Source organism: Sus scrofa, chromosome 5 (genome assembly GCF_054392235.1).
Source record: "Sus scrofa isolate SSC_HxYL_T2T_F1_AM1 chromosome 5, Sscrofa_HxYL_maternal_Yorkshire_Landrace_v2.0, whole genome shotgun sequence".
NCBI classification, from domain to species: Eukaryota; Metazoa; Chordata; class Mammalia; order Artiodactyla; family Suidae; genus Sus; species Sus scrofa.
This window is the reverse complement of record NC_139387.1, coordinates 85,683,744-85,709,138: the sequence shown is the minus strand read 5'-3', so window position 1 is coordinate 85,709,138 and position 25,395 is coordinate 85,683,744. Positions and strand designations below refer to the sequence as shown.

Sequence of the window (25,395 nt, the reverse complement as noted above, 5' to 3'; positions counted from 1 at the left end):
AGCTCGTGGCAATGCTGGAACCTTTAACCCACTGAGCAAGGCCAGGGATTGAACTCTCATCCTCATGGATACTAGTTGGGTTCTTAACCTGCTGAGCCACAACAGGAACTCCTGAGCATGTTTATTTTCCTGTCCCCTTCCCTGATGTTCCAGTGCCCCTGTCAGGTGGTCTTCTCCTACAGCTCCCTTCCCTGACCTCATAAGGTAGTACCTGATGCTGCTTTTGAGAGCCCAGGATGCTTTATCATCCCTATTTGATTCCCCTTAACCTTTCTCCATATGTTTGTAAGTTCCTTCATTTGTCCTATTTTTAAGGATGCCAGCTGTTTCCTCCTACCACACTGACTGGCTCAGTAACAGGTACCAGGCACCTAGAAGCAAAAACAGATGGAAATTTTCTCAAAATAGACCATGTGTTGGTCCACAAAGAAAATCTTAAAACATTTCAAAGATACGGAAGCATAGAAACCAAGTTGTCTGATCATAATGCAGTTAAAATAGAAATCAGTATAAAAAAGATAACTGAAAAGAAACCCACATGTTTGGAAATTAAGAACCATAATTCTAGGAGTATCCTGGTGGCTCAGTGGATTAAGGATTGGGCATTGTCACTGCAGTGGGCTGGGTCGCTACTGTGGCACATGTTTGATCCCTGACCAGGAACTTCCACATGTTGCGTGCATGACCAAAAATAAGAAAGAAAGAAAGAAAGAAAGGAAGGAAGGAAGGGAAGGAAGATGGAAAATTCTAATTAACCTACAAACCAAAGAATGTATCTTAAGTGCAATTTTACATAGAAAGAGTATAGAGCTTGGAAGTTGTCACTTCCACCTTCTTCAATGACAAAGAAAAAAAGAATGAACAGGAGTTCCCATCATGGCGAAGTTGTTAACAAATCCGACTAGGAACCATGAGGTTTCGGGTTCGGTCCCTGCCCTTGCTCAGTGGGTTAACGATCCGTCAGTTGCCATGAGCTGTGGTGTAGGTTGCAGACGCGGCTCCGATCCTGTGTTGCTGTGGCTCTGGCGTAGGCTGGTGGCTACGGCTCCGATTGGACCCCTAGCCTGGGAACCTCCATGTGCCACGGGAGCGGCCCAAGAAATAGCAAAAAGACAAAAAAAAAAAAAAAAAAAAAAAGAATGAACAAGCCAAAAATCAATAACACTTCTTAGATCCATCAGAGAATTGAGTTCACAGGGCAAATCATCCCCCCAAAACTGGGGAACAGGTGAACACTGAGGATCACAGCTTCCTTAGGAACAGAAGCTGCAGTTGGAGACTAGTCAGAATACTTAAAGAAAAACTGATTTGTTTCTGGAGACTGAGCATAGACTAGCTTCAGATAGAAAAAAAATTCCTGGGGAGTTCCCGTCGTGGCGCAGTGGTTGACAAATCCGACTAGGAACCATGAGGTTGCAGGTTCGGTCCCTGCCCTTGCTCAGTGGGTTAACGATCCGGCATTGCCGTGAGCTGTGGCGTAGGTTGCAGATGCAGCTCAGATCCCGCGTTGCTGTGGCTCTGGCGTAGGCCGGTGGCTACAGCTCCGATTCGACCCCTAGCCTGGGAACCTCCATATGCCGCAGGAGCGGCCCAAGAAATAGCAAAAAAAAGAAAAAAAAAAAAAGAAAAAATTCCTGTAGGCTCATAGTGCGATGAGGTTTATTCCCAGTATCCCCATCATATTCTCATGACAAAAGTCAGAAAAATGCCCCCCTATGCTTCAGCAGTGGGAAGGGGAAAATAACCATTCTGAAATAAGCCCAGAGAACTGTTCTCCTTAACAGCCTGCCCTTGAGGAAGCCTAACTTTAGAGACCCTAAGATCCAAGGAGGAGGGGAACTATCTGAGAAGCACTTGTGAAGGTCACAGCCCAGGGACACATGCTGGCTAGAAGTCTAAGACCTAATTGTAGGAATACAGAATGCTTCCACTCCCCCATACCCTACTGCCACATCATTAGAGCTGGTGGATTTCAAGGGTCATAGCTGAAAGAAAGGCAACCCTCAGACCCTATTTAAGAAGCAAAAAGGCAGGAGTTCCCATCGTGGCTCAGTGGTTAATGAATCCGACTAGGAACCGTGAGGTTGTAGGTTTGATCCCTGGCCTTGCTCAGTGGGTTAAGGATCCAGTGTTCCCGTGAGCTGTGGTGTAGGTCTCAGACATGGCTTGGATCCCAAGTTGCTGTGGCTCTGGCGTAGGATGGCAGCTATGGCTCTGATTCCACCCCTAGCCTGGGAACCTCCATATGCTGCGGGTGCGGCCCTAGAAATGGCAAAAAGCCAAAAGAAAAAAAAAAAGGAAGCAAAAAGGCAGCAGAGGAGACAAAATCAAGGACACTAGAGGAAATTTTAGTTTCTGACACCACAGCTACAACAAACATTAAACATTGCCTAACACCTACCGAGATTAACATAAAACGTCCACTAAAGATCTATTTACCTCATGTCCTTCTACCTGATACCTCATGTCTGATTTTTAACAATAGAGCCAATTATGATTTAAAAAATTATGAAATTTCACAAATTCCAAAATAGTTATGAATCTACATCCAGTTTGGAGATGTAGCTAGAGCAGTGCTTTCTTTTATTAGAAAAAAAAATTTTAATAAATTAAACTACCAATTTAATCACAGAATTATAGATCTTACAAGGAAAGTAGGAGAAAAATACATATAATAGATTGATTCAACCAAATCCAAAGGTTAACTAAACTAATAGAATTAGAAGGAATTAATAATTTGAAAGGGCTGTGGCATGACTGATCAAAAATAAACAGATTTAAGCTATACTAAGAATTAAAGGAGCATGTGATTTCAGATATTGCATACTGAATTATAAAATAGCTCTTCTAATATTGATGGACTAGGTAATTTGGACCAACTATCTCACTAAGAACAATCAAAAGCAGGACAGTTATTTTAAAACATCTTGAGGCGTTCTCCTCGTGGCTCAGTGGTTAACGAATCCGACTAGGAACCATGAGGTTTCGGGTTTGATGCCTGACCTTGCTCAGTGGGTTAACGATCTGGCGTTGCCGTGAGCTGTGGTGTAGGTCGCAGACGCAGCTCAGATCCCGCGTTGCCGTGGCTCTGGCGTAGGCCGGCAGCTTCAGCTCCGATTAGACCCCTAGCCTGGGAACCTCCATATGCTACAGGAGCGGCCCAAGAAATGGCAAAAAGACAAAAAAATAAAAATAAATTTTTTAATTGAAAAAAAAAGAAGGAGTTCCCTTGTGGCACAATGGAGGAAGGATCCAGCATTGTCACTGAAGTGACTCAGGGTGCCACAGTAGCACAGGTTTGATCCCTGGCCCAGGAAATTACACATGCTGTGGGTGCAGCCAAAGACAAAAAAAAAAAAAAAAAAAAAAAAAAAAAAACAGCTAATAAGAGAACTGGCATATGAGATATGTCATAAAGAAGATGGAAGAATGGATAGAGCAAAATAACTTGAAGAGAAAATAGCCAAGAATTTTCCAAAGTCAAAAAAATAAAAAAAGAGACACCAGTCCACTGATTAAGGAGCCCCTAAATATACAAAAAATGTGTGATTTATAAAATGAAAAACACTTCTGGTTATGCCATTAAAAGTTCTGAAAATGAAAAAAAAAAAGCCATCTAAATAAAAAGACAGATTCCTTTCAAAGGAATCACAATTAGGTGGAAAGCTCTCTTCTCAATAGTGAAAGTCAAATATAAAATTTATCTCATATCAAACTCCATCATAGCAGACTAGAGAGGAGTTGGAAGTCAGAAGAGAAAATGCTCCAGACAGCCTGGCAGAAAGCAAGCCTCCACGCTGTGAACTGCCTGTGGGGGCCATGTGATAAGGAACCGTGGGCAGCCTCTCAGAGTTGAGAGCAATGTAGACAGGCAGGTACTTCAGTGGTACAATACAAAGAAAGGGATTTTTCTAATGATCAGTGACCTTGGAAAGGGACCCCCAGTCTCAGATAAGAATCACAGCCCGATTGACACCTTCGATTTCAGCCTGTGAGAACCTGAGCAGAAGACCCAGCTAATCATACCTGTTCTGACCCAAGGAAATTGTAAGGATAATAAATTTCTTCTACTTTAAGCCACTGAATTTGTAGTAATTTGTTACACAGCAATAAAAAACTAATGCACATTTTTAAAATTCTAAGAGAATACTACAGAAAAATTTATGACATTAAATTTTCTAACTTAGATGAGTGAAAAATCACTAGAAAAATAACATTTTTCAAAACTGACAGAAGAAATAAAAAACTTTTGAAAACACCTAGACACATGAAATTAAATCAGTAGTTTAATTTTTTCTCTAAATAAAGATAAAAACATACAATTTTAAGGCAAATACTGCCAACAAGAATTTTTATTTTAGACAGGAATTTCTTGTTTTATTGTGCTTCGCAGCTATTGCAGTTTTTTTGTATGGCCACATCCACAGCATATGGAAGTTCCTGGGCCAGGAACTGAATCCGAGTCACAGCTGCAACCTGCACTGCAGCTATGGAAACACTGGATCCTTTAACCCTCTGCACCAGGCCAGGGATTGAATTCACACCTCCACAGCAACCTGAGCTGTTGCAGTAGGATTCTTAACCCACAGTGGTAACTTCCAATTATTGCGATTTTTACAGTTGAAAGTTTATGGTAACTCTGTGTTGAGCAAATCTGTCAGCAGTTTTTTTCCAACAGCATTTTTTCATTTTGTGTGTCTGTGACTCATTTTGGTAATTCTTGCAATATTTCAAATTTTTACTTATTATTATATTTCTTAAGGTTGTCTGTGATCAGTGACCTTGATGTTAATACTGTGACTCACTGAAAACACAGATGATTGCTAGCATGTTTTAGGGAAAAAGTTTTTTTTTTTATTTTACTATTATCAGCTATTTTTTAAAATTACTTAATGAATTTTATTACATTTATAGGTGTGCAATAATCATCACAACCAAATTTTACAGCATTTCCATCCCAAACCTCAGTGCATCCCCCCACCCCCAACCTGTCTCATTTGGAAACCATAAGATTTTCTTTTTTATTTGTCTTTTCTAGGGCCACACCCAAGGCATATGGAGGTTCCCAGGCTAGGGGTCTAATCAGAGCTGTGGCCACAGCCACAGCAACACAGGATCTGAGCCGCATCTGTAACCTACACCACAGCTCACGGCAATGCCGGATCCTTAACCCATTGAGCAAGGCCAGGGATCGAACCCCCACTCTTAGGGCTCCTAGTCCGATTCGTTAACCACTTAGCCACAATGGGAACTCCGGAAACCATAAGTTTTTCAAGGTTTGTAAGTCATTATCTGTTATGCAAAGAAGTTCAATCTGTCCTTTTTTTAGATTCCACATGTAAGTGATAGTATTTGATGTTGGTGTCTCGTTGTCTGACTGACTTCACTTAGCATGATAATTTCTAAGTTCATCCATGCTGCTGCAAATGCCATTTTTTCTTTCCTTTTAATGGCTGAGTAATATTCCATTGTGTATATGTACCACATCTTCTTGATCCACTCCTCTGTCAATGGACATTAAGGTTGTTTCCATGTCTTGACTATTGCAAATAGTGCCGCAATGAACATTGGAGTACATGTGTCTTTGTGAGTCATGGTTTTCTCTGGGTAGATGCCCAGGAGTGGGATTGCTGGATCAAATGGTAGTTCTATTTTTAGTTTTCTGAGGCATCTCTAAACTGTTTTCCACCAATTTACAGTCCCACCAACAGTGTAAGAAGGTTCCTTTTTCTCCAAACCCTCTCCAACACTTACTGTTTGTAGGCTTTTTGAAGATGGCCCTTCTGGCCAGTGTAAGGTGGTACCTTATAGTGGTTTTGATTTGCATTTCTCTGATAATGAGTGATACTGAACATCTTTTCATGTGTTTTTTGGCCATCTGTATGTCTCCTTTGCAGAATTGTCCGTTTAGATCTTCTGCCCATTTTTTGATAGGGTTGTTTTTTTTTTTCTTGATATTGAGCTGCAGAAGGTGTTTATAAATTTTGGAGATTAATCCCTTGTCAGTCAATTTATTGCAAAGATTTTCTCCCATTCTGTGGGTAGTCTTTTCATTTTGTTTAGGTTTACCTTTGCTGTGCAGAAACTTTGAAGTTTGATTAGGTCCCATTTGTTTATTTTTGTTTTTACTGTCATTACTCTAAGAAATAGATCTGAGAAGATGTTGCTGTCATTATATGTCAAAGAGCGTTTGGCCTATGTTTTCCTCTAAGAGTTTTATAGTATCTGGTCTTATATCTAGGTCTTTAATCCATTTTGAGTTTATTTTTGTGTATAGTGTTAGGGAGTGTTCTAATTTCATTCTTTTACATATGGCTGTCCTGTTTTCCCAGCACCACTTATTGAACAGGCTGTCTTTCTCCATTGTATATGCTAGCCTCCTTTGTCATAGATTAGTTGACTGTAGGTGTATGGGTTTAATTCTGGGCTTTCTATTCTGTTCCACTGATCTATATTTCTGTCTTTGTAACAGCACCATGCAGTTTTAATGACTGTAACTTTGTAGTATAGTCAGAAGTCTGGGAGCCTGATTCTTCCAGCTCCATTTTTCTTTTTCAGGATGTCTTTGGCTATTCTAGGTCTTTTGTGCTTCCAAACAAACTTTAAAATATTTTGTTTGATTTCTGTGAAAATTTTCCTTTGTAATTTGATAGGGATTGCATTGAATCTGCAGATTACCTTGGGTAGTATAGTCATTTTGATAATATTGACTCTTCCAGTCCAAGAGCATGGTGTGTCTTTCCATCTATTTGTGTCATCTTTGATTTCTTTCATCAGCATCTTACAGTTTTCAGAGTACAGATCTTTTCCTCTTTAGGTAGGTTAATTCCTAAGAATTTTATTCTTTTGGATGTGATGGTAAACGAGATTGTTTCCTTAATTTCTCTTTCTGATCTTTCATTGTTAGTATATAGAAGTGCAGTCGATTTCGTGTATTAATTTTGTATCCTGCGACTTTGCCAAATTCATGGATGAGCTCTAACAGTTTTCTGGTAGAAGCTTTAGGATTCTCTAGGTGCAGTATCATGTCATCTGCAAATAGTGATAGTTTGACTTCTTCCTTTCCGATTTGGATTCCTTTTATCTCTTTTACTTTTCTGATTGCTATGGCTAGGACTTCCAAAACTATGTTGAATGGTAGTGGTAAGAGCAGACATCCTTGTCTTATTCCTGATCTCAGTGGGAATTCTTTCAGCTTTTCACCATTGAGAATGATGTTCACTGTGGGTTTGTCATACATGGCCTTTATTATGTTGATGTGTTCCCTCTATGCCCACTTTCTGAAGGGTTTTTATCAGAAATGGGTGTTAGATTTTGTCAAAGGCCTTTTCTGCATCGATTGAGAGGATCATATGGTTTCTATTCTTCAGTTTGCTAATGTGGTGTATCACACTGATGGATTTGTGGATGTTGAAGAACCCTTGCATCCCTGGGATAAATCCCACTTGATCATGATGTACAATCTTTTAATATATTGTTGAATTAGGTTTGCTAGTATTTTGTTGAGGATTTTTGCATCTATGTTCATCAGTGAAATTGGCCTGTAGTTTTTTTTCCTTTTTTTTTTTTTTTTTTGTGGTAGCTTTATCTGGTTTTGGTATCAGGGTGATGGTGGCCTCATAGAATGAGTTTAGAAGTGTCCCTTCCTCTACAATTTTTTTGGAATAGTTTCAGAAGGAGAGGTGTTACCTCTTCTCTAAATGTTTGATAGAACTCACCTGTGAAGCCATCTGCTCCTGGACTTTTGTTTGTTGGAAGTTTTTTAATCACAGTTTCCATTTCAGTTCTTGTGATTGGTCTGTTCATCTTTTCTATTTCATCTTGGTTTAGTCTTGGAAGATTACACATTTTTAAGAATTTGTCCATTTCTTCTAGGTTTTCCATTTTATTGGTATATAGTTGCATATAGTAGTCTCTTATGCTCCTTGGTATTTCTGTGATGACCATTGTTACTTCTCCTTTTTCATTTCTAATTTTACTGATTTGAGTCCTCTCTCTTTTTTTCTTGGTGAGTCTGGCTAAGGGTTTATCAATTTTGTTGATCTTTTCTTTGATTTTCTTTGTTTTTATTTCATTGATTTCTCCTCTCATCTTTATGATTACTTTCCTTCTGATAACTAGATCTTGTCCTTCTCTCTCTATCTGCTTTAGATGTAAAATTAGGTTGTTTATTTGAGCTCTTTTCTTGTTTCCTGAGGTAGGCTTGTATTGCAATAAACTTTCCACTTAGAATGGCTTTTGCTGAATCCCAAGGTTTTGGAGTGTCGTATTTTTGTCGTTTGCTTCTAGGTATTTTTCAACTTCATCTTTGACTTCTTCAGTGATCCATTGGTTGTTTAGAAGCATGTTGTTTAGTCTCCATGTGTTGGTGTTTTTTGCAGTTTTTTTCTTGTTGTTGATTTCCAGCCATATGGCATTGTTGTCAGAAATGTTGCTTGATATGATTTCAATTTTCTTAAAGTTACTGAGGCTTGATTTGTAGCCCAAGATGTGATCAATCTCAGAGTTCCGTGTGCACTTGAGAAGAATGTGTATTCTGTTGCTTTTGGATGGAATGTCCTATAAATATCTATTAAGTCCATCTGGTCTAGTGCTTCATTCAGGGCCTGTGTTTCCTTGTTGATTTTGTGTCTGGATGATCTGTCCATTGCTGTAAGTGGGTTGTTAAAGTCCCCCCGTATTATTGTGTAATTGTTGATTTTTCTTTTTAAGGTTGTTAGCAATTGCCTTGTATATTGTGGTGACTCTATGTTGGGTGCATAGATATTTAAAATTGTTATATCTTCTTCTTGATCATTATGTAGTGTCCTTCCTTGTCTCTTAAAATATTCTTCATTTTAAGGTCTATTTTGTCTGATATGAGTATTGCTACTCCAGCTCTCTTTTGATTCCTGTTTGCATGGAATATTTTCTTCCATCCTCTCACTTTCAATTTGCATGTGTCCCTAGAAGTGAACAGGGTCTCTTGAAGACAGCATATATATGCATCTTGTTTTTGTATCCATTCAGCCAGTCTGTGTCTTTTGGTTGGGGCATTTAGTCCACTAATATTTGAGGTAATTATTCATATGTATGTTCTTATTGCCATTTTATTAATTGCTTTGGATTTGGTTTTGTTGCTCTTTTTTCTTCCCTTCTTCTCTTGTTCTCCCCTCTTGTGGTTTGATGACATTCTTTAGTGTTGTATTTGAGCTATTTTTCTTATTTGTCTGTGTATCATTTGCAGAGTTTTGATTTGGAGTTGCCCTGGAGTTTTGACATAGGAGTCCATATATATATATATATATATGAATGATTGTTTTAAGTTGTTGGTCTCTTAACTGCAAGTGCATCTCCAGTGTCCTGCATTTGTACCCTCCTCTCATCATGATTTCTGATTTCAGTAGCATAATTGTGGGTGTATGATTTCATATCTTTACTGCATATATGCCTTTACTGATGAGCCTTGTCATTTGTGGTATTTTTGTTTCTGGTTGCGGCCTTGGCTTTTCAGCCTAGAGGAGTTCCTTTAGTGTTTGTTGTAAGGCTGGTTTAGTGTTTCTGAATTCTCTCAGCTTTTGCTTATCTGCGAAGGTTTTGATTTCTCCTTCAAATCTGAATGAGAGCCTTGCTAGGTAAAGTAATCTTGGTTGGAGGTTTTTTCCTTTCACCACGTTAAGTATATCATGCCACTTCCTTCTGGCCTGCAGAGTTTCTGTTGAAAAATCTGCCCATAACCTTATCGGGGTTCCCTTGTATGTTATTTGTTTCTTTTCCCTAGCTGCTTTCAAGATTTCCTCTTTGTCTTTAATTTTGATCAGTTTGATGAATTTGTGTCTCAGGGTGTTCCTCCTTGGGTTTATTTTATATGGTACTTGTTGCACTTCCTGGATTTGAGTGAGTGGTTCCTTTCCCATGTTGGGGAAGTTTTTGGCTATCATCTCTTCAAATATTTTTCTGTCCCTCTCTCTCTCACGTCTCCTTCTGGCACCCCTATAATATGGATGTTTGTGCATTTAATATTGTTCCAGAGTTCTCTGAGACTCTCTTCATTTCTTTTGCATCTTTTTTCTCTTTTCTGTTCTGCATCCGTGATTTCCAGTAGTCTGTCCTCCACCTCGCTTATTCATTCTTCTGCCTCCTGTATTCTCCTGTTGGCTGCTTCTAGTGAATTTTTTATTTCAGTTATTGTATTTTGCATCTCTTCTTGCTTAAGTTTTATATCTTGTATTTCTTTGCTCGGTGTTTCCTGTAAATTATCCTTCTTTGCCTCCAGTTTATTTCCAATGTCTTGCATCATCTTCAGCATCAACAATCTAAAGCCTTTTTCCTGGAGGCTGAGAATCTCCTGATCACTTATCTGTTTTTCTGGAGTTTTTTCTTTCGCCCTTATTTGAGTTACAGTTCTCTGTCTTTTAATTTTTGTAGGTTTTTGGTGTGATGACCTTTTTGCAGATAATAGAATTGTAGCCTCTCTTACTTCTGGTGTCTGCCCCCCTTGTGGTTGAAGTTGGTATAGGGGCTTGCTGTAGCCTTCCTGATAGGAGGGACTCATGTCTGCCCACTGGTAGGTGGAGCTGATTCTAATCCCTCTGGTGGGTGGGGCTTTGTCTCTGGGTGAGATTAGAGGTGACTGTGTGCGCGGCGGGGGGGGGGGGGGGGGTCTTTAGGCAGCCTGTTTACTGATGGGTGGGGCTGTGATCCCACCTGGATTGTTGTTTGGGTCTGGGGACTCTCAGCGCTGATGAGCAGGGCCAGATTTTCCCAAAATGGCCACCTGCAGAGAAACACACATTGATGAATATTTCCAAGAGCTTTGCCTCCAATGCCCTTCCCCACAACAAGCCACATTCACCCCCTGTTTTCCCAGGAGATCCACCAAGAACTGCAGTCAGGTCCATCCTAGACTCCTATGGAGACTTTGCTTTGCCCTGAGATCCAGGGCATGTGAAAGTCTGTGTGCACCTTTCAAGAAAGGGATTTCTGTTTCCCCCAGTCCTGTGAAGCTCCTACGCACAAGCCCCAATGGCCTTCAATGCCAGATGTGCCAGGGGATCTTTGTCCCAGTGCCAGATCCCCAGGCCTGGGGATTTGACATGGGGCCCCAGAACTCTCACTCCTGTAGGTGAGTTTCTGTGATACAGTTACTTTCCAGTCTGTGGGGCTTCCCACCAGGGAGGTATGGGGTTGCTTATATCATGTAATCGCTCCTCTTACCTCTTGTTGTGGCCTCCTCTTTGTCCTCTGGAGTAAGATTTCTTTTTGAAAGTTTCCAGTCCATTTGGCTGAAGGTTGCTCAGCATTTGGTTGTAATTTTGTTGTTTTTATGAGAGAAGTTGAGCTCCAATCCTCAGGAATAAAGTTTTTTAATTAAATATGTACATCATATTTTGGACATAATGGTATTACACACTTAATAGACTGAATTATAGAGTAAATATAACTTTTGTATGCACTGGGAGACAAAAAAATTGTTTGAAATGCTTTATTGTAATATTCTCTTTCTTGTGGTAGTCTGGAACTGAACCTGCAATATTTTAGAGACATGCCTGTATACTAGAAAAAGGGAAAGACCTCAAAAAAATAAAAATAGAGCTACCATATTCCTCAATATTTCCACTCTGGATACATATTCAAAAAGGAATGAAAACATTTATTTGAAAAAATGCACCCCAATGTTTATAGCAGTGCTATTTATAATAGCCAAGACATAGAAGCAACCTAAGTGTCTATCAACAGATGAGTGGACAAAGAAGATATATATGTGTATATATATATATACACATACGCACAATACACAAACATATACATGCACAATTGGATACTGCTCATCCATTTTAAAAATGAAATTTTACTATTTGCAGCAATATGGATGGATTTAGTGGGTATTATGCTTAGTGAAACGATTCAGACAGAAAAAAACAAATACTCCATGATATCCCTTGCATGTGGAACCTAAAAAAAAAAAACTAGTGAATATAACAAAAAAAGAGAGAAAGATCTCAACTTTTAAAATAACTTTGATATCAAAACTTAAGATAAAATAAGTTAATCTCACTCTCATGAACAGAATTGTAAAATTCTTAAAACAAAATTGTGTCCTACATTGTATTAAAAAGATAATGCCTTATATCATGAACAAAATTGAGTCTATCCCAATACATTAAAAGTTGACTTAACATCAGAAAATAAATTAATGTAGGAGTTCCCGTCGTAGTGCGACAGAAAAGAATCCAACCAGGAACCATGTGGTTGCGGGTTCAATCCCTGGCCTTAAGGATCTGGCATTGCCGTGAGCTGTGGTGCAAGTTGCAGATGTGACTCAGATCTGGCATTGCTGAGATTGTGGTTGTGGTGTAGGCCAGGAGCTACAGCTCCAATTAGACCCCTAGCCTGGGAACCTCCATGTGTCACAGGTGCGGCCCTAAAAAGCAAAAAAAAAAAAAAAAAAAAAAAAAGAAAGAAAGAAAAGAAATTAATGTAAATCACTACTTTATCAGACAAATGAAGAAAAACAACATTATATCTCAGTAGATGCAGGAAAAGGCATCCATTTTTATTGAAAATTCACACTGGTTAATAATATTTTATTTTATTTTATTTCATTTCATGTCATTTCATTTTTTTTGCTGCACTATGGCATATGGAGTTCCCAGGCTAGAAATCGGCTCCAAGCTACAGTTGCGACCTATGCAGCAGCTGCAGCAACACTGGATCCTTAACCCACTGTGCTGGGCCAGGGATCAAACCTACATCTCAGCACTCCAGCGATGCCAATCTGATTGCACTACAGTGGGACCTCCTGGTTTTTAATTAAAAAAAAAATTCTCAGCCAATCAGGAATAGAAATGCTATTAAAGTGATCAATCACCAAAACTCTATAGCAAACATCATCCTTAATAGTGAAACATTAAAATTACCTTTAGATCATAAAGAAGCCTAGGGTAGCCATTATCCCTACTTTAACTTAAGACTATATTAAAAATTCTAGACATGACAGTAAAGCAAGGGAAATAGATAAATGATATATAACTAGAAATGAAAGAACAAAACTATCTTTATTTGGGGGATTTTGGGGTGCTTGTTTTGCATGCTTTTGGCTGATCCCAAGGCATGCAGAAGTTCCCAGGGATCAATCCCGTGCCACAGCAGTGACTTAGGAACCACTGCAGTGACAATCCTGGATCCTTAACCTGCTGAGTCACATGAGAACTCCAAAACTGTCTTTATTTATGGATGGTGTGATTGCCTTAATAGAAAAACTAAAAGAAGGCACAGATGATTTATTAAGGTTAATAGACTTTAACAAGATTCCTGGATATAAAATCAATATGCAAAATCAAATCGCATTTCAATGTTCCAGCAAACAAATTAGAAAAATAAATTTTAAGAACATTTTAAATAATATCCAAAATCTAAAGTACATAGGAAAAACAGTAATGAAAAAGGACAAGCCTTCTTAGAAAAAGGCACATGAATTTATGGACTGTCCTAGGGAAAATCTAAATAATTGGAAATACATAGATACTTAATTCACGAAACATCCATAGATACATTAATGTCCTAATGACTCTTGAAGTCATACTACTTTTGGACAGCTCTTTTTTGGTACAATTATTTTTTCACCCACATTTGAATCGCACGTCATGTTTGGGTTGAAAGTGTGTCAACAAAATGCTGTGAACCAGAGATTATAGAGAAGTGAGGAGACCAATGTGCTTCCTTCTTAGCATTTCAAGGAATGATGTACAAATAGATGCTTTCAAAGAGCTTGATGAATTCACTTTTCTTCATAAGTTTTTGAGTGGATATCTGAAAGATCATCAAAAATCTTTACTGTAAAGGTCAATTTCCTGAAGTTTAGCTTTGGTGTCATATGCATAAAAATCATGCTTTCCTCCAAACTCATTTATGTTACAAAAATACTCCAATAATGGAGTTCCCATTGTGGTTCTGTGGTAGCAAACCTGACTAGGATCCGTGGGGACTAAGGTTCAATCCTCCGCCTCGCTCAGTGGGTTAAGAGTCCGTTGTTGCTGTAAGCTGCGGTATAGATCGCAGATGCAGCTCAGATCTGGTGTTGCTGTAGCTGTGGCAAGGCTGGCAGCTGCAGCTCCAATTTGACGATTTGACCCCTAGCCTGGGAACTTCCATATGCTGAGAGTGCAGCCCTAAGAAGCAAAAAGCAAAACAAGCAAACAAACAAAAAAATTATTTAAGACTGAAGTTTGGAGAATGGTAGTGGAGGTATATGTTATATGGTGGGACCAGAGGTGAAGCCATCCCAGACACTTAGAATGAGTCAGGACACAAGCAGCATAAACTTCAGCTTTATAGGAAGCCAAGCACTCTAAGAGTAGAAAGAAGAGGCGCTGCAGAGGATTGAAGGAGTGAGGGAAATACTGAACTTCTTTGAGTCATGCAGAATCTAATTTAGTACCAGGCAGGAACAACAGTGAGTGAATCAAGGGAAAGAAGGTTATTACAGGTTTGAATAATAGCATTGTGATAAAGAAGAGGTAGAGGATGCAGGTCTGGAAGGGAGCATGTTATCATATACACATGCTCCTTCAGGGAGAGCTTTGGACTATGTGTTCACCACCCTATCAACTACATTTAATACCGTGACTGCTTCATATAGGTATTCAGCCAATATTTATTGTTGTGTTGAACATAGTATAATGATATTGGAAAGGATTGAATTGTGGGCATAAGGAGTGGTACCTAAGTCATAAGAAACCCAAAGTAGAAAATTAATTTGCAATAAAACTGGAAAATAAGTGGTCCAGAATTAATGGGCTCCCAGATGTAATGCTGAGGACATAGGGGTGACACCTGCCTTAACTATCAACTTACAACCAGTATAGAACTTCCCTGGGAAACCATGAAACTATTCTAGACCTTCCAGGCCACTTGCCGTGAACAGAGCCTCACAAGGGGGCCTTGAATGAACCGGTATGAGAGTACCTCTAGGGACCCAGTTAAGATGGTAGGATTCCAAGATGAGACAGTTGGCCTTTATTATAGTTGGCTCCCAACAGTAACCAGTGAGAAGTTCATGCTTGCGTGTGTGTGTGTGTGTGTGTGTGTGTGTCTAAGGAGCTCTCATACTCCCTACCCTATAAATGAGCATCTGTTTTGCAGCCGCACCCTCGCTTCTGAGTGTGGATCCCTCCTCTTAGCCTGAGATCAGCACAGGCAATGTCGTCACCAGGGTGTGCCAAAGCCCATGGAGAAGGTCAGTAAATGTGCTCACTTCTTCAGTGAAAGCTGACCCTGACTCTGTTGGCAGCCACCAGAAATGAACACCCCTTGGCTCCCTCAGTGACCACCTATGTTTAGATCACACCAGGTCCCTGCATACAGTGGCCATGGAGGGGACGTCACAGATCTTGACTCCTTTAACCACTTTACTCCATTTCTCCCTCTCTGGTTGCCTAACTCTGTCTCTGCTTTTCCAACTCTCTCCAACTAGTCTGTTCTCTCCATCTCCCCTCTGAGTTTCCACCAAGCTCTCAAAGACTGCCACCTGCCCTTCTGGTTCTGGCTGAGGGGCAGATGGCTTGGGTATACCTGACTGATGGCCCTTCTGAAGGCAAAGGCCTATCACCAGTTTCTTCAGAGAAAGAGACAGTTCTAACTCTGGGACTACTTTTCTCAATTCTTTTCCCAACTTTCCTCTTCTTGTCAGTGCATGTTGCTGTTTTCTATTTTTCTTGCATTTTTCTTATTCCCTGGAGAAAGAGAGGCTTAGAAGTGACTCTAGGATGATCCTCTCTTAGAGATTGAGATATAGAGCATATTTTGCAGTGTTTTGGGGAGCCAAATTAACAGAAATGGGACTTAAATATATCAGGGGGAAAAAACCTGAGTTAAATGGAAAGACTCTCCTCACAGGGGAAAGCAGGAACCATTAGCATGGATTGTAAAGTGTGAATGTGATCCTTTTCTGTTTGTGGGTTTCTGCATGGTCAGTTTGGCTTCCAAGTGGGATGCTAGTCAAGTCTTTACACTATTCATTTCACCTGTGAAGTGAAACCACAGGGAGAAGGAAACGGAAATCACAACTAATGATTATTTAGTGTCCAATCTGTGTTGTCCACTAATTACAAATTATTTTAGTTAACCCTCAGTTTATTGGAGGAAAAACTTGAGAATCAGCCAGCCAACTCCACATAATAGTAACAATGTCAAGGTCAAATTTCAAGTATACCTGCCTCTAAATTGCCTGTACTTTACCCTCTGCCTCACTGCTTCCCTATAAAGTGATAAGATCTAGTTTCGGATGTGGTTTTTAAATTTCAAGATATATAAATATTCATGTTTTTAAATCATTTATTTCTTAGTCTAAGAATCCCTCTAGGTTTCAGCTTTTTTCTCTTCTGTTGTGTTGGTACACACCTCTCTCTCTCTCTCTCATTATCCCTCATGTTTTCTCTCCCTTTATTCTCTTCTCTAAGCAAATTAGAGTCATTGCAAATCTTTTCACACATTTTTAAATAGCAAAATAGCTCAGATTAATCAATGCCATGGAACAGCTGAAGTTATCCAATCCATTGATGTTCAATAATTCTCCTTGATTGCCAGGTTCTCCCTGATTTCATATTCTTTCATCTTTGGTCATATACACAGTGTCCTTAATATTCAGAGGAAGGTCATTATGGATACTTTTATATATCATTTCCTCTCTCTCTCTCCCAATAGGTCATCTGGTTGTTTTACTCTTTGTTTAAGTCTCCATATTGAAAGTGACCGTGAGAAGGGAGACGAGGAGCAAGTCTAGACTGATTTCATTATGCCTTCTAATGAAATAGTGAATTCACGTTAGAGCTATGCTGGAGAACAAGTAGGGATGATGGAAGGAGATCAAGACTCAAAGGTTGGAAAGAGAGTTAGAACCTCAACTGTAAAATGAAATTGAGTTTATTTTGAGTATTTCCGATACTTATGGTGTCTCCTATTAGTGCTAATCTACAAGAAGGGTCTTCTGGGAGAGTTTGTGACCTGCGTTTTGGACGTCACAGGGATCTGGTTCATCACAGGCATCTGAAAGGCCCAACCTTAGCATATTTATAGCATTTGGTCCTGGCCAAGCCACTGTCCAGGGATCCAGGTACTTCACAGACCCTCAGTTTTGGAAAGATATAGAGAAATTGAAGTGTATCCAGGAGCAAGGAGGCAGATGAAGCAAAAAGAAGGCAGAAGACAGAAAGAGAAGAGAATTTACAAAACTTCTGTAATTTAACTCAATTGGATGAATCTCTATTGCCAGCCAGTTATTGGCAAGGCACTAGGAGGAGCAAAGAATTTCTCAGTGTTCATCTTCTTAAGAGAATTGGAAATTAACTTAAAATAGGAAAGAGGGAAATGGGTAGGCCTATAGAAACACTTCTAAGTGACTTTGTAAGAAATTGGGATGGTTGCTAAGTTGTAACAGAGTTGCCAGCAGAGGCCAGGAGGCACTCATGGTATTGATTAGTAGTGCTGCTTCCTTAAAAGTCATTTACATATGTCCTCTAAATAATTTCCCAACCATGGATCTATATGCTTTGTTAGGTAATACATGGCAAAAAGAGATTTCCTGTTGTCTCCCAATGTGATTCCTAAATTCCTCAAAGTTCATGTAAATGTGTTAGCAAAAATCATGGAGTTCCAAAGTTACATCTCACATTTTAAAATCTTTTAAGGAGTTCCCGTCGTGGCGCAGTGGTTAACGAATCCGACTAGGAACCATGAGGTTGCGGGTTCGGTCCCTGCCCTTGCTCAGTGGGTTAAGGATCCGGCGTTGCCGTGAGCTGTGGTGTAGGTTGCAGACGCGGCTCGGATCCCGCGTTGCTGTGGCTCTGGCGTAGGCTCTGGCGTAGGCTGGTGGCTACAGCTCCGATTCAACCCCTAGCCTGGGAACCTCCATATGCCGCGGAAGCGGCCCAAGAGATAGCAACAACAACAACAAAAAAAAAGACAAAAAAGATAAAAAAAAAATAAAAAAATAAAAAAATAAAATCTTTTAAAATGCTGTAATTGTAGGGCTATTATTAATAATATGTGCAATCAGCAGGGAAAACAATTATTCCTTTTTTTGCAATTGGTGCTTTATTTATTATGGTAAACATTTTTGTCAATTGAAGTTTTCTTCCATTTTTATTGAGATATAATTGACAGATAGCACTGTGTAAGTTTAAACTATACAGTATGATGATTTGACATACAAACATCACAAAATTATTATCACAGTAAATTTAATGAACATCCATCATTTCATGTAGATACAAAAGTAAAGAAATAGAATAAAAAGTTTTTTCCTTCTGTTGAGAACTCTTAGGATTTACTCTTTTAACAACTGCCATATGTAACTTACAGCAATATTCATTTATCATTTATTACTTATTTATACTTATTTATCTTAAAGTTACATAATATATTGATTCAATATTCTACACATTTCAAACTGATCACCATAATAAGTTCAGTCAATATCTGTTACAATGCAAAGAGATTACACAGTTATCGACTATATTCCCCACACTGTACACTTCATACCTGACTCCTTTATTTTGCAGCTGGAAGATGGTAACCTCTTATTTTCTTTCACCCGTTTCTTTTCTCTCCCCAACCCCCTACCTCTGGCAACCCCCTGTTTGTTCTATCTATAACTCTACCTCTATTTTGTTGCGTTTCTTGTGTTATTTTTTTAGATTCCATATATATTTGAAATCATCCAGTACTTGTCTTTTCCTATATGACTTATTTCACTTAGCATAAAACCCTTTAGGTCCATCCATGTTGTCACAAATGGCAAGATTTCATTACTTACATGGCTGGATAATATTCCATTGTATATATACCCCACATCTTTTCTATCCATTCTTCTCTTGGTGGGCATTTAGGTTGCTTCCATGTCTTGGCTATTGTAAATAATGCTGGAAAAAACATAGAGGTGCATATATCTTTTCTAATTAGTATTCTCATTTTCTTTAAAAAATACCCAGAATTGGAAGTGCAGGATGATACGGTAGTTTTAGTTTTAACTTTCTGAAGACTCTCCCGAATGTTTTCTATAGTGGCAGCACCAATTTATATTCTCCCAAACAGTGTACTAGAGTACTCTTTTCTCTACATCCTCACCAGCACTGGTCATTTGTTGTCTTTTCAATAATAGGCATAATGTGATATTTCACTGTGCTTTTGATTTGCATTTCCCTGATGATTAATGATGTTGAGCATATTTCCATATGCCCGTTGACCATCCATATATCTCTTTTGGGAAAATGTCTGTTCAGATTCTCTTCCCATTTTTTTAATTGGGTTCTGTGAGGTTTTTTGTTGAGTTTTATGAGTTTTTTAAAATATTTTGGATATTAATACATTATCAGACATATTGGAAAATAATTATTCTTTTCCAATCATTTAAGGATTTGGTAAGAGCTTGTCTTTTTTTTAACTCAATGAATTTTATTATATTTATAGTTGTACAACAATCATCACAACCCAGTTTTATAGCATTTCCATCCCAAATCCCCAGCAATGAAAAGACAACCCACAGAATGGGAAAAAATATTTGCAAATGAAGCGACTGACAAGGGATTAATCTCCAGAATTTAGTCTGTCTTTCTAGTGATGGGATTGGTGCAATAGGATGCAGCGTCAGAGAGGCCTGAGGACAAGGGCTCTGGTCTTATAAGTTCTTGCTAATTTCTCTTCTTTTTGTTCCTAGTGAAAGGACCCACTGTAGTTTCCTCTCTTTCTGGTGTTCCTGACCTGAGACACTACTCAATTAGATACAACTATTTGGTTCTCTTCCTAAACAGATAGGTGGCCAAATCATCCAAACAACCCCACGATTTTCAATTCTCTCTCATTTCTGGTTGTGGATGGTGGGAGGTCTCACTGACCAGTATCTCTGTAAGTTCTGGTTGTCCTTCTTTTTTAACAGTGCTAATTCAGATCTCATCCCTCATTGATTTCTAGGGCTTGTCATCATTGTCTTTATTTCTGAATGATTAATGACCCTACTTTTGCTTTTTTTTAATTTTTTTTTAAATTTGGGGGGTTTTTGGGGCCTCATCTGAGGCATATAGAAGTTCCTGGGCTAGGGGTCAAATTGGAGCTGCAGCTACCAACCTATGCCATAGCCACAGCAATGCCAGATCCAAGCCACACCTACAACTCACGCCAAAGCTTGGCACAACACTAGATCCACAACCCAGTGAACGAAGCCAGGGATTAAACCAGCATTCTCATGGACAATGTGTTGAGTTCTTAACCCCCTGAGCCACAACAGGAACTCCCAAGAAATGCATTTTTAATATGCAGATTCAGTTTTTAAACAGCTTCAGGTATTTTGAGGATTACAGACATTTAAAAACATAAATGTCCTGGAGTTCTCATTATGGTGCAGCGGAAACAAACCCAACTGGTATCCATGAGGATGCGGATTCGACTCCTGGCCTTGCTCAGGGGGTCAAGGATCCAGTGCTGCCCTTAGCTATGGAGTAGGTTGCAAAAGCAGCTGCAGTTTGAACCCTAGCCTGAGAACTTCCATATGCCACATGTGCAGCGCTAAAAAAGCAAAAAAACCCAAAAGCATAAATGTTCTAATTAATATTTTTCTTTTATCCAGTGACCTTCAAAAAGGAACAGTAAATTAAAATTCATTGAGCACTTTTCCTATTGCAGATATTATTCCATGGGGTTTACATATATATTTTTATATAAAATATTTTTTGATTGAATAATTTCCTCCTAATCTTCACAACAATCATACAAACAGAGTTTTTTTCATTTTATAGATGAGAAAATGGGGTTGCAGGAGTTGATTTTTAAAGTTGATGTTACTGGCAACATGAAATAATTTAGAAAATTGGTCATTTATTCCACTATTCCTACAACATACACATATTCAACACTTACTATATGTTAGGCAGTGCGCCTGGAGATAGGGATGTAAAAAAATATCTCTGTATTTAAGGAGCTCATAATTTAGAGGGGAAGACATGTGATGAGTGTTTCCTCTGGCAGAGGCAGGAACAAGTGCAACTTCAGATGGGCTGATGTGAGAAGAGTTACTGAAGACTTCACTATGAATGCAAGAGTTGAGATTGGTCTTGTAGAAGCAGGAGTTTGTCAAACAAAGAAAATACATGAAGACTGAATTCCAGAATGTGACACTAGCATACTCAGTCTTGGAGGCTTAGAAAATTATAGTACGGAGGGGTGGGGGTGTCGGGGGCGGGGGGGAACATGAGTATAGCTAGAAACAGGTTGTCTATAGGAGAGTAGGGGAAGAAAGGGGTATTTATCACACTAAAAATATGGATGTTAGAGAGAGGGGAATGGGAAGTGACTTCATGCTTTCTGACTTAGGTTACTAAGGGTTCAATTAATACCATTAACTGAGGTAAGAGATTAGGACAAAGAGCCATGGATGCTCCTGGGGTCACTGATAGCTGTGCAGACTGCTATCTGTCCTCTTTCTTTTACTAAAACAAATCTGAACCAGACTTGACATACTGAAATTTTCATTAAAATCTTCTCAAAGACCTACAAAGTAGGAAATTATACCCCTTAGCTAGTCATATTGCTATTTAAAAGAGCTTTGGGGACTGAAATTTCCTCTAGCTACCCTTACAGCTTCCTAATCTTGAAAGAAATGGGAAACCACTGGCCACCATAGAGGTGTTCCCCAGGATGAGACCTAAGTGCCTTGAAGCTCCTCTTTAGTGCTTTTTTTTCCTTCCACCATGTCATCCTACTTCCACTCTCAATTAAAATATATATATATATGAATATGTATGTATATATGTATATATATGTATGTATATATGTATATATATTCTCACTGGATAAGATCTTGGCTACCTGTATGGCCAGAGGCTCTGCCTCCATGGTGATTTAGAGTGTCAATTTCTGAACTTGTACCATAAATATGCTATTTAATTACTCATCTTACTGCACTCTCCTCCCACCCCCAACTCAATTCTCTATGCTTTCAGGTCAGCTTATTCTCGTTTTAATTGTGATGGCAAGATTGGAGTGTAGGCTTAAGAGAAAAGAAACAAGAAGGCCTGTCAGCTACTTTATGGATTGTAGGCCTTAAGCTACTGAGTGGCCCAGGAAAAAACCTAAGTGTAAAAAAAACATGAGTGCTAGGGTACCTCCCACACAAGAGTTGGGAGTGAAAACCCCAGCTAGTAACAAATTGTTTGCCTGGAATTCTTTGAGACATTTTGGGGGTAGCTCCAGTCTCAAGAGTTTATTGGTGGTCGAAGTGGGTGCTCGACCATCACTCAGTCACTCTCCATGGGAGACATTTCTCAAAATGTCTGTGAGAACAACAAAAAATTCTGTGAGATAAAATTTGAGTTCCCATCATGGCTAAGCAGAAACGAATCTGACTAGCATCCATGAGGATGCAGGTTTGATCCCTGGTGTGGATCAGTGGGTTAAGGACCTAGTGTTGCCATGAGCTGTGGTGTAGGTCACAGACATGGCTCAGATCTGGCGTTGTGGGTGTGGCGTAGGTCAGTGTTACAGCTCCGATTTGACTGCTAGCATTGGAACTTCCATATGCCTAGGGTGTGGTCCTGATAAATAAATAAATAAATAAATCAGGAGATTTTTTCATCCTGAGTTCCAGCTGCCTTTTAGAAGTTGATTAAATTATAGACTTTCCAAGAAAATAGCTCTCACACACACAATATTTCCTACAACATTTCAGAGATGCAAGGACAATCTGAGCCATATCTATTGATTCCCTAGCAGCCCATGAACTCAAGTATGAATATTTCTACCATAAAAGTTTTTCACCCAGAAAAAAGGAAATGGTGCTTCTTTGATTTAAGGTCATGAAATGGGTATTTTTTAAAAAAAGTAAAGAATTAGAATATATAGGAGAGGAGGCAGGTTTCAAGCTGTTATGATCTGAAATTGCTAGAGGAAAATTAAATTTAAAGCAGAACTACAAGAAGATAGCCAAGCCTCAGAGAGGCTAAGAGAAGAACTTACATGACTTTAAACAAGACTGGTGATTTCCTTTACAACTTATCCGTAAAACAAACATATTCTACAGAAAGATGAACAATACAATGCTGTATTATATTTTCTTTCCTGTGGTCATGGCAGGCTAGGAAGGCAACAGCAATACTGGGGCTACTTGTTGATAATTCAGAAGTGTCCTGGTCCTCTTCAGTAAACATCACAGGAGCCAGAGTCGTACTTTATAATGAGACATTTTCCCACCAGTCTAGTCTACAGTAGCACACTTTGTTCATTGAGATCCTGTGGTCATGGAATGAAGACTTCTCTCACCTCATCGGCACTGTTCTTTGAGAATTCAATATACATGTATGAGCAGGATTCTTCCCCTTCAGGAGCTGCCAGACACCACTGTGATTCACAGTTTCTTTTTGTTATACCCAAAGCTCTATCATGTGTCTTGGTTTACAATTTTATTTCCACATACGTGATAATACTATTACTAACAATTGGGACTTTGATGGGGTACAGTAAATAACACCACTCCTCTCTGCACTTCTTAATCAACTGAGAAATAAGAGTCAGCCAATGGAGGGTAAAATATCACCTTTATTAAAAACAAAGCAGGAATTTGAGCAATTAATTGGACTTCCTGACACAGAAGCACAGAGGTAGACTTATTTCCCTGTATCTGGCAGCTACAACCACACATTGCCTCCCTAAACTGGGGCAGAGCCTGCCCTTAAAAAGTCTACTCACTCCCAAGGGGAAGGTTTGGCAGGAAGCCTGGGGAGGAAAGGAATGGACACATGAGCTCAGTTTCTCCTTCTAAGATCACGAAGCAGGGAACTGCTCCACCGCCCATGAGATGGTGGAAATGAAGAGGGGAAGGGTCCAGAGTGTGTCACTACTACAGTTCCATTCACGTGGAAGGAAGCATCAGGAATGTGGAAGAAGTTATTCCCCACCCTACCCCACCCCTAGCCATACCTAGCCTTGTGGTCTCTTGCCCCATTAAGTCTGTGGTTATCCAGGGCTTTGGTAGACCAAGACAGTCCTACTTCCACCTTCGTGTGGCTGCTCCTCCAGTACTTGGAACTTTTCAGCAGTTCTATTTTACTGGCAGACAGTTCTAAATAAGATCAGAACAGTAAGTAATTAAATCCAGTCTGAAGGGTCTCCAGCTAAAAATGCATCCCCTATTCCTTTCTCCTTACCAAACCGTTCAACTACATTGTCCCACGTAACATAAGTTCTTCAATGCGATTAAATCACGTCATTAAATTACAGTAATAAATTTGAGGTTTGACTGTGATGGTGGGTGTAAACTATTTTATTGTCAAGTTAAAGAGGTTACAGACCCTTCGGTCTTTAAATAAGAAATCAAGAAGTCATGGGTGGTTATTTATTATTCTCTGTTCTCTTGGCAAAAGAAAATCCCATGATCCTCTTCTGGTTTAACAAATAATCTCACAAGTATATAGACAAGTTTTCTGTTCCAGAAAACAGAGAGGTATCCATTTATATATTACCATGGCCACAATTAAGAACAACAATAAAGATTACATATTAGAGGTTTGAGATAAGCTTTACAGCGTTTAGCAACAATTTCTGACGTACACCCTTAGTAGAATCTTTGTCAGAAACAATATTTGAAGGACATGTTCTATGTTACAGAATAATGGGAGCTTATCTGAAGCCAAAGGAGAATGAATGTCTTCTTATTTTCTTACTGGTATTTCTTCAGCTAACAGTTATGATTTTCAAGTCAAGGTGTTAGAATTCAGTTAGTTACCACAGACAAAAATCCTAACAAAATCAAAACCTACACTATTAAAAAGTGAGGACAGAATAAGATTCCTAACAAATGGAGTATGTGAAATGTAAAGTTTTACACTTATTCTAAAAAACGCAGCACACATATAACTTAGTGATATTATTTAACGCAACATTCATCATCTAAGGTACAGATGACAAAGAACAAGGTCAATCAGACAAAACTTCTCTTCCAGAGTGGCCCACCAGGTCGGACCATCCTCTGTGGACCAGTTCTGCAAACACCATGAGAGTTTCTCTGTTATTTGCCACAGCGATTCAGTGACAAACATCATTACCAGCCAAGCAACAGAATGAGGTAAGTTGTGATTTTCAGGGTATTGTCCCATTTATCTATACAAATGTTTGATTGGTTAACCCCTAATGATACTTAACAAAGCACTAGAGGTCAAGTATCACAGAATATTCTTTCTGGCACAATGAACCACAAATAAGCATTTATACTCCTTTGGAATATGCTACTGTCTTAGTGATTCCTTAGGTTGAACTTTAGTTTCTTCTTGGCCAAGTCCCAGGTGTCTGAAGCGTTGCTCACTTACTTCTTTTGCCCAGTCTCTGCCCTCAGCTTCAACAAGTCCACTGGGTCCAGGATTCTGAGCCGCATCT

The 25,395-nt window shown here is 39.2% G+C and overlaps 1 protein-coding gene across 4 annotated transcripts in view; it reads left to right on the top strand.

Moving 5' to 3' along the window:
* Positions 1-25,395, top strand: part of OR10AD5 (olfactory receptor family 10 subfamily AD member 5) — a 125,522-nt gene that overhangs the window by 81,073 nt on the left and 19,054 nt on the right. For 2 of the 4 annotated variants that reach the window (XR_014804148.1, XM_084957305.1), the window contains exon 5: positions 24,966-25,087. The gene's annotated coding sequence lies outside the window, so the exon portion shown is untranslated. Of the gene's footprint in view, positions 1-15,123; positions 15,218-16,683; positions 17,996-24,965; positions 25,088-25,395 lie in introns of those variants that run through there. The other 2 variants (XR_014804149.1, XM_084957306.1) reach the window with 2 other exon arrangements.